This window comes from Oncorhynchus masou, chromosome 2 (assembly GCF_036934945.1).
Source record: "Oncorhynchus masou masou isolate Uvic2021 chromosome 2, UVic_Omas_1.1, whole genome shotgun sequence".
NCBI lineage: Eukaryota > Metazoa > Chordata > Actinopteri > Salmoniformes > Salmonidae > Oncorhynchus > Oncorhynchus masou.
In genome coordinates this window covers 48,169,148-48,178,850 of record NC_088213.1, presented here as the reverse complement: position 1 = coordinate 48,178,850, position 9,703 = coordinate 48,169,148, and positions in this window count along the sequence as shown.

Sequence of the window (9,703 nt, the reverse complement as noted above, 5' to 3'; positions counted from 1 at the left end):
AAGCACGTCAGCGTTGCGAGGCAGCTGAAACCTGGTCCCGACTGAGTCAAGGCCATCAGACTGTTAAATAGCCATCACCAGCACATTAGAGGTTGCTGCCCTATATAGACCTGAAATCACTGGCCACTTTAATGATGGAACACTAGTCACTTTAATAATGTTTACATATTTTGCATTACTCATCTCATATGTATATACTGTATTCTATCCTATTCTACCGTATCTTAGCCTATGTTGCCCTGATATTGCTTGTCCAAGTATTTATATATTCTTAATTCCATTCCTTTACTTTAGATTTGTGTGTATTGTTGGGAAATTTTCAGATATTACTTGTTAGATATTACTGAACTGTTTGAGCTAGAAACACAAGCATTTCGCTATACCAGCAATAACATCTGCTAAACACATGTAGATGACAAATAACATTTTCTATGATTTGAACACTCCTTGGCAACATCAACACACGGCTCCAGAGCATTGATGCTGTAAAACAGGAAAATAGACCAAACAAATGTGGAAGACATTACAACCTTGCATAACATCAATTCACTTCCCAAGTTTAGATAATAAGAATAACCTCATACAATGCAATGAAAATTATATTCACCTTAAGTACTGCTTGATCTGTGGCAGTGGCCTGAGGTACGGAGTCGGGTGTTGTTGCCAGCCATAGCTTACCACCAGCACCATACCATCCTCCAGTCCAACCAGCTGTGGGATGTTGACCCCTGTCATAGTGCTGTCTTTCACAACACCAGCAATCTCAGACAAAGTGTTCACTCTGGTCTTTTGGAAGCACTGTTTGATGAGGCCGAAGAACCAGTCAGAGGCAAACTTGGTCCAGACTGGTCAAGACTGTGGTGGAGCGTGTGCATGGTCCGCCAGGCACAATACCAGAGCACGTTCTTGTTAAAAAGTAGATGAGACCTGGCTGCATAGGGTCAGAAGGATAGTGCATCTGCAAACAACAACAAAAATAACAGAGAAATGAAAATGATTTGTCACATCCCTGTCAGTCTTTCTTTACACAGGTCAGTGAAAGACATGTGCCTGGGTCCATAATACCAATCAATAATGTTCTAGCAACACAAACCGATTGTCATATCTAGCCACCATGCATAAAATGCTGCAGTATGAATCAGCAGGTAGCTAAAGAGAACCAACTAGGTTCAATGTTATCTAGCTAGATAACATTTGGCTATAACTAGCAATGTAAATTGATTTCTGAGATACGAATAACATTACTACACAGATCATACACGTAGTTGGCTAACAGTACGCTTTAACTTGAAATGAAAACAACTTTGACAAAATTAGAAATGTATAATATCTTAAAAGAGAAATTAAAATTAATTGTACACATCCCTGTCAGTCTGTCTTTACACAGGTCAGTGAAAAACATGTCATACTGAGACCAAGGTCTCTTTCACAGATGAGCCCTGAATTACATAAATTACAGAAAATACACATCAATATGAATTTAGACATGTAAATTAGTTAGCTATCTATACAATGCACCATAATCCCAAGTCATGCAGTACTAGCATAACAAACCGATTGTCGTAGCTAACCACGATGCATGAAATGCAGTAATATAAATCTGAAGCCCAGTCAAAACGGTGGGTTTGTGTCTATTCCGTTTGAGTCGCTGGGTACTCGTTATTGACTCGGCATCGACTCCGTGGGCTTCATATGGGCCGAGCTTTTCCTAAGTCTGGCAAAATCATATGACTATGGGTTCCGGCTAATGCTACTCGGACCGAGTCCACTTCAGCATATCTGTTCCGATTCACTTTTTCAGAAGTAGGGCCATATGAGGTTTTTATTTGGCAGGTGATGGAAGAATAAAAAAACAAATTAATGTAATAATTTCACCTCGAATTTGCGAGGTCATTTGCAAGGAAAGATTTGGCCTATTAGGCTCTTAGTATCAGACCTCAGGATAAGACCCAGATGCAGACAGTTCGAAGTAATAAAAGTTTATTACAAAAACAGGGGGCAGGAAAACGATAGGTCAAGGGCAGGCAGAGGTCAGTTATCCAGAGCAGAGTCCGAAAGGTACAGAACGGCAGGCCGGCTCAGGGTCAAGGCAGGCAGAATGGTCAAAACCGGAAAAACAGGGACTAGAGCGAAAACAGGAGTATGGGAAAACGCTGGTAGAGGATCCGCTTGACGAGACAAGACGAACTGGCAACAGACGAACAGAGAACACAGGCATACATACACAGGGGATAATGGGGTCAAATGGGCGACACCTGGAGGGGGGTGGAGACAAGCACAAAGACAGGTGAAACAGATCAGGGTGTGACAATTCGATAGAGAAGTTTTAAGGCATTTGCTGGTGGCCACATTAATTATAGGACGACTTGGCATACATGATCCACCACAGTGTCATAGGCCTACCATTGAAAAACAGGCTATAGCCTATCTGTAAATGCCAATAAATCCTGACAAAATGAGTGGTCTAATGTAATTTTCTGTACCTTGTAAACTGTCGAGAAAGAATCCATAACTGATCCCAAATGGTTGTATAATCAGGGCTTTATTTCGGAATGAAACGCAAAAGGACGTTTGAGGGGTTATTCAAATTAGCCTACAACACTGCGGTTTACAGCCTAGACAATAATTGTGTACTAACAATAATAAATTCCTCATTGCACTGTGTTGTTATAGCCTAGGATGTAGAATAATAGTTTTTTCTAAAAACGTAGGTCTATATCTTCCATTTGATAATCTGCTACCTAGGCTGAAAGGAGTGATGCTGCCTACAAACATGCATGTTAATGTATTGCAATAGCCTATTCAACTATTACAAATGTAGTCTATAGCCTATTAAAACAGCAAAATAAATAACCACCATGACAGTCAATGGAAAAAATCATGGCGCTTGAAACGTCATGATTGTGGGTTCAATTCCCGGGGCCACGAATGAAAAATGAATGCATGCATACGGTGGATTTGGATTAAACTGATGATAATGGTTTATTTCATTTCATGTGTACTATGACAGCTAAACACTGAATTACTGTAACACATACAACATTTATTTTTGTATATGGTCCCGGTAGTTCTGTGTAACGTTGCCTACCTGAAGGATTTGGATCTAGCTCGTGGTCGCCCACAAAACAATAAATAGTTTTGCGAAACTATTCATTGTTGACCCTGTACAGTTAAACAACCTCTTGAAACTCCCCATCCCGGATCCGGGATTGTGACTAAGCCTCAGGCTCATTAGCATAACGCAACGTTAACGATTTCTGAAAATCGCAAATAAAATTAAAATAATGCGTTTGCTCTCAAGCTTAGCCTTTTCTTAACAACACTGTCATCTCAGATTTTCAAAATATGCTTTTGAACCATAGAAATTGACTAATTTGTGTAAGAGTATGCAAAGCTAGGATAGCATTTTGTGTAGCATGTAGCACGCAACATTTTCACAAAAGCCAGATAACCAAATAAATAAAATCATTTACCTTTGAAGAGCTTCTGATGTTTTCAATGAGGAGACTCCCAGCCACATACCAAATGCGCAGTGTTTCCTGAAAGCGTCTGTGTGTAGGAGAAATCGTTCCGTTTTCTACATTGCGCCTGGCTACCGAAACGAACCGAAAATGCAGTCACCTACAACGTGAAACTTTTTCCGGATTAACTACATAATATCGACCGAAACATGGCAAACGTTGTTTGGAATCAATCCTCAAGGTGTTTTTTCACATATCTCTTCATTGACATGCAGTTCATGGACGCTTGCTTCTCTCTCTGTGCCCCATGGAAAAATACTGGCAGGTGACTTTTGCGCACCAATTTCGGCGCAGGACACCGGGCGGACACGTGGTAAATGTGGTCTCTTATGGTCAATCTTCCAACGATCTGCCTACAAATACGTCACAATGCTGCAGACACCTTGGGGAAACGACAGAAAGGGCAGACTCATTCCTCTTGCGTTCACAGCCATATAAGGAGATCATGAAAGACAGAGCCTCAAAAATCCTTGTCATTTCCTGGATGCCAAGTCATCTTGGTTTTGCCTGAAGCTCACGTTAAAGGGCACGCACAGAGAAGATATTTGTATTTCTGGACACGTCAGAGTGTTTTCTTTCGAACAGTAGCAATTATATGCATAGTCGAGCATCTTTTTGTGACAAAATATCTTGTTTAAAACGGGAACGTTTTTCTTCCAAAAATGAAATAGCGCCACCATAAGTGTAAGAGGTTAATGGGTCAATCAGATGCGGTCTTCATTCATTGAAAAGCAAATCTATAAAAAAATAAAATAAATCATAAGTATAATGTAAAACAACATTCTATAGGTTGACTGATTAGTGTTTCCAGCTGATCCCATTCCTCAGTTGGATGCCATGTAAAGCCATGTGCTCCACAATACATGTCTTCCTGCCACCAGACTCGGTCTCTCCACTCTCAGCCTATCTGACAGACTGTCTCCACCAGTGGCAATTTTAGCATGTAAATCTTGGTGGGGCAAACTCCCCAAAAAAGCCCCTACACAACACTAAACAATACATTAATTGCACTATAACGGTTACAAACGGTGCCCACAAACTGTTAGGCTCTACAGAAAGCTGTCCCAACAGCATAGCTTTCTTTTCAGCACCACGGAGTGAATCCTTACCGCCGCTACACCTGGCTATCACCGGAGCCTTGTCTGGCAATGAAAAAGTAAATTCAGTCTCATTTACTGCCTTTTTAAAAAGCATAGTTGATGTGGCTGACTTGCTTATAATAATGTGGTTACTACTGACAATTGAGATCTACAAACTATGATCATAATTTTGATTAAGACAATGAGCGAGCTAGGATGGACGTAGTCAGAATACCTATTTGTTCAGCGCTTTGAAATGTACAGCGACAGAATTCAGAACATGGGCCATTCTTACAGTATACTCCCTGTACACCAAGTCAGAACCGTATGTTAAATAAAGGGGGCATATGAGCAGACAATGAAAGCTCTTACAAAATTCGATAATTAAATTTCTCTAAAACAGGTTACAGGCTACATGTGCACCACCAGAACATTAGGCGAAATTAAGAGTGGTAAATAGACCAAACTATTAGGGTGAGGCACATGGGCAACTAACAGCTTACTACATAACATACATTTAGTATTACTTTTTTAGCTACATTATACATATCTCCCTGGCATATTACTTCATTTATGCAGCAGCATACAAGACATTTTTGGACTCACCTTGTTGTGATGTGCTCACTTGAACAGGAAGGTGGCTCGTCGGTGTCACGTTTACTCCCCATTTCCGGCGCTCGACGTCGCCAGTTGTCTCATCATTACGCAAACCTGCCACCATCGTTACGCGCACCTGTGCCTCATGACACTCATGGACTCCATCACCTTCCTGATTTCCTTCCCTATATCTGTCACTCCCCTTGGTTCTTTCCTCAGGCATTATTGACACTGTTTCTGTTTAATGTCTGTACGCTTTTCGTATTTCTTGTTTTGTACTATGTTCTATTAATTATTACATTTGCATTCCCTGTACTTGCTTCCCGACTCCCACGTTACAGTCGGTCCTTCTTGTGGGGATGTTTTGTCATCTAAGTCTGCCATTCTCTAGATTTATGGTGCTTTCAAAACAACTGGAAATTTCGGAAAAAAAGGTCCAATCATAAAGTCAGTGATCTTCAGGTCGGAGCTCTAGAAAATGACCAGAGTTCTCGACCTGGAATTCCGAGTTGGATGACCGCTCAAAACGTATTTTCCCAGTCGTAGCGAGTTTCCCAGTTGTCTTGAACTCACTGAAGTCTGAGATTTCCCAGTTCCGAGTTGCCAGTTGTTTTGAACAATGCAAAAGTCATGCTGGATTGACAGCATTGCCAAAGTATTCAACCTTTTCAGGCCCATGGCATGTGAATGTTTATCCTTTTAAGCTTGGAAAAGAGACACTTAAACCCAGACTTGGACCACACACCCACTCCACTGAATAACAGGCTAGTGATTGCTTTGCGGTTAGCCGCTGATCACTACCAAAGCACTCATTGTTGAATTTGCAATTTCCAACTTGTTGTGTAATGTTCATGTTCAATGGGCGATGAGCACTGATACATTTTTCTATAATGTCTCTTCATAAGACAAGGATTGAAAAGGATTTGCCAGTAGATTGTCAACTTGATTCATGATGATTCATGATGACTGCTTGTCTCGATTGCTAGCTAAGATTTTGAAAATATGATATTGACATGATCAGTCCAATCAAAGCTACAGTAGATATAACGTGATTTGACGTCATTTTATCTGTGGCCAAGGACTTTGAGCCTTCTGGGATGGGCACTTCTAATGTAACTCTATGACAGCACCCATGGGCTTGAATTTTCGAGCTCTCCCTGTAGATTTTGCAGTGAAGTAATGTCCCCATGAGTGACAGAACACTGAGGCAATTCACGGCGCAACTAGAGAGAAAGCATTGAGCTAGGCTGAAACATCTGCATTGTGGCGCTGCCTTACTCAAGAAAGAAAAAAAGAGACCATGTTTGTATGCAGCTTTATTAACTAAATTATCATGTTTTTTTTTTACATTGTTTGCAAACTGATATGTGACACGTGACTGTTCACAGCTAGAAGCATATGTGTGACACAACAGTTATCACTCATAATAACATATAATTTGTTGAACAACAATTACAGTCCATCGATTCTGGTTTACAATACTTTTTAGCTTTCCACTAATAATAACTATAATTATAATGTAAAACAACATTCTATAGGTTGAATGAAGAGTGTTTCTAGTTTACCCCCTTCCTCACTTGAACCACATGTACAGTGATGTGCTCTACAATACATGTCTTCTCGTTTGTCTCTCTGATGGACTGTCTCCACCTTCCACCACCGTGCACCAAATACTCAACATGTGAATCTGAAGGCTGACTTCCTGAGCCTTAGCTGGTGTGGCTGGACAGTAAAGGAGTCAATCTCAAATGTGAAAACTTTTCAAGGGTGTGTAGACTTTCACTAGGCATTGTATACCCATTGATTCTTGAAGAAAATAAGTTATGAATGGTTGTTGAGCTTAGTTGAACTGTTCTTCCCCATCCAAACACAGGCCTGTTTAACTGAAAACAAACACTGTATAGCCTCAAAACATGGTTTAAACTATAATTTGTATATAATGGATGGCCAGTCCTTGCCTAGACATAGTTCCTATATGTTTATGGTGAGGGTTATCTGGGATCCTTGGAAATTCCCAAACCTTACACATAACCAAATCCCTTACGTAACCTTAACCATTTTATATGTCAACTTCAAAGGGGTAGGGATGTCCAAAGTATTCTAAGTAGCACAGACCATATGTTTATCATCTGAGAACAATAACATTGAATACTGGGCAGGGAATACAGTAGAATCAAGTGAATTTGGTCCATTGCTGGGTCGTTTATGGCCCTAAAATGGCAGCTTTGGCTCAGTTCAGGATTTCCGATCTGGCCGCCAAATGAGTCGGGGCTAGTCTGTACCATCATTCATTTTGAACTCGGGACGGGTCCAGCTGCCGGACCCGGGCCAGAAGTTTTAGATCTGGCATGCCGGAATCAGGCTAGATGTTTGCTCAACCTGGGAAGTAGCTAAAGCTAACCAACTAGGTTCAATGTTAGCACCTAGCTAACATTAGGCTATAACTAGCAATGCAAATGGGTTTCTGAGATACAAATAATATAACTACACAGATCATACAAGTAACGTTTGCTAGCGTGCCAGCCAGCTAACGTTAACTAGCTAGCTAACAGTATGCTTTAACTTGCAATGAAAACAACTTTGACACAATTAGAAATTTATAATATCTGAAAATGTAGCTGGCTAGAATGGATGAACGCTTCTCCCTGTGTGTCACAGATGCCATGGTTGCCCTTAGTTTTAAGATGTAATCCGGAGTCAGGTGTTTTATTCAACAGCCTTCTGTGTTCTCTTTTTTGGACACCCTTCACATTTGCAATCAAATGCCAGAATTATCTCCATCTCCTTAGCTATCATACTCTGCTTTTATTGTATTTTTAATCAACCTTTAATTTAACTAGGCAAGTCAGTTAAGAAACAAACTTTTTCCCACTGAACTTTGTTGATAACACCTACTAAATTCAGGGTAGCAATATTGTTGAGAGCAGTAGCAACACTTTTGCAGTTCTCCATAACTTAATAAAAAAAGATGTGGTAGCAAGGATGATCTACACATACTGAGAAGCTCATGTTATAGACAGAAGCATGCTACATGGTAGACCAATCCGAACTCATCTCTCTCGGCATGTCCTTTCTATCCATTATCGCAGTTAATCCTGGCTAATGAGAATGTTCCTGTCTTTTTCCGTGGCTAAATGAACTAGGCTCGTAAATGAACAATGTTGTTCTATTTATAGACGGCATACAAGTTTTTTTATTAAGGCACATGAAAGTTCACATGTTCCAGAAGGCATTAGGTGCTGCTCAAATGCCTCTCCTGTGAAGTTGTGACATGTGACATACGCCTAGAGACGTGAAGAGACGAGAAGAGGAAGCCACTTCAAATAATTGTAGTTGTAACTACATTTCAATACTTTTCTGTATTACAACATCTTTATGCACCTTCATGTTCAATGATTTCGCTATAAACTGAAAGGAAAAGCTATTATATAAACATTTTTGATTATCAAATAAAAATCACTTCCTAAATTGAGTGACTCTATACTAATTGGACTTAACCCTGTTACATATATCTTTAAAAAATGTACTTGAATGTGGGGGTGACAAATGTAACTGTTTAAATATTTATTTCTCCCCCGTTCCACCCCACAAATTACAACCTTGACTCGTGTATAGTGGACAGGAAAATTAAGCTCAGGTGTGATGGACAGTGGAAGTCTGACATTAATAAGTAGAATGAGAAATCACAGGCAATGAGCAGTAGCCAAAGCTAACATATCATCTAGCAATTTGCTGTGGAGATTCATCATAATGGTGAGATTAGCTTCATTGGATTATTTGTGTGTCTGTGTTTGTAGGGGAAATACCTTTTGGAGCCTGTCTTCCCCAATTAAGGTGCCACAGACCTCCTGTGATCTGGCATGGTTGGTATATCCTCAATTCATTGAACAGATCAGTCGTCTAGATCTATTTTTGAAAAGCAGGAACAAGCATCAATAGACTTAATGGTAAAATAAAAGGTTAAATGGAATAAAACATGTAATCTAATTTGACAAGCAAATTAACAAACTTGAAATGTGGATTGAAAAATATATCTCCATGTGAGAACAACACATCACTAGGCTGTAATATATGGACAAAATATAAAATGTTATGTTATAGGTTGATAAGAATTTCTATTCATTTCAAACAGTCCCCCAACCAAAACAAATGAGATGTTCCAGAATGTGTCTCATTCTCGTAAATCATGGATTGTTATTCCACTTAGTCCAATGGTCTGACATTTGATGTAGAACTCTGATCAATCAATAATAGAATCACGTGGCAATATTTATTTTTCACGTCACAGTACCATAGAGGTCTAACTAGAGTAGGACAGTTATCTGATAAAAACAGTGGTTGGTAAAGATAGAGTAAAATTCTCATTTTAATCCCTGCTCAAGGGCCTCTGGCTGCACTAGGAAAACAACTTGCTAATATGGGTATTAATAAACCTCCAGGCATAGCAGTGCCTACACCCTTGTGTACCTTGGTCAAGACACTGTATCCACATTGACCCTGGAAAAT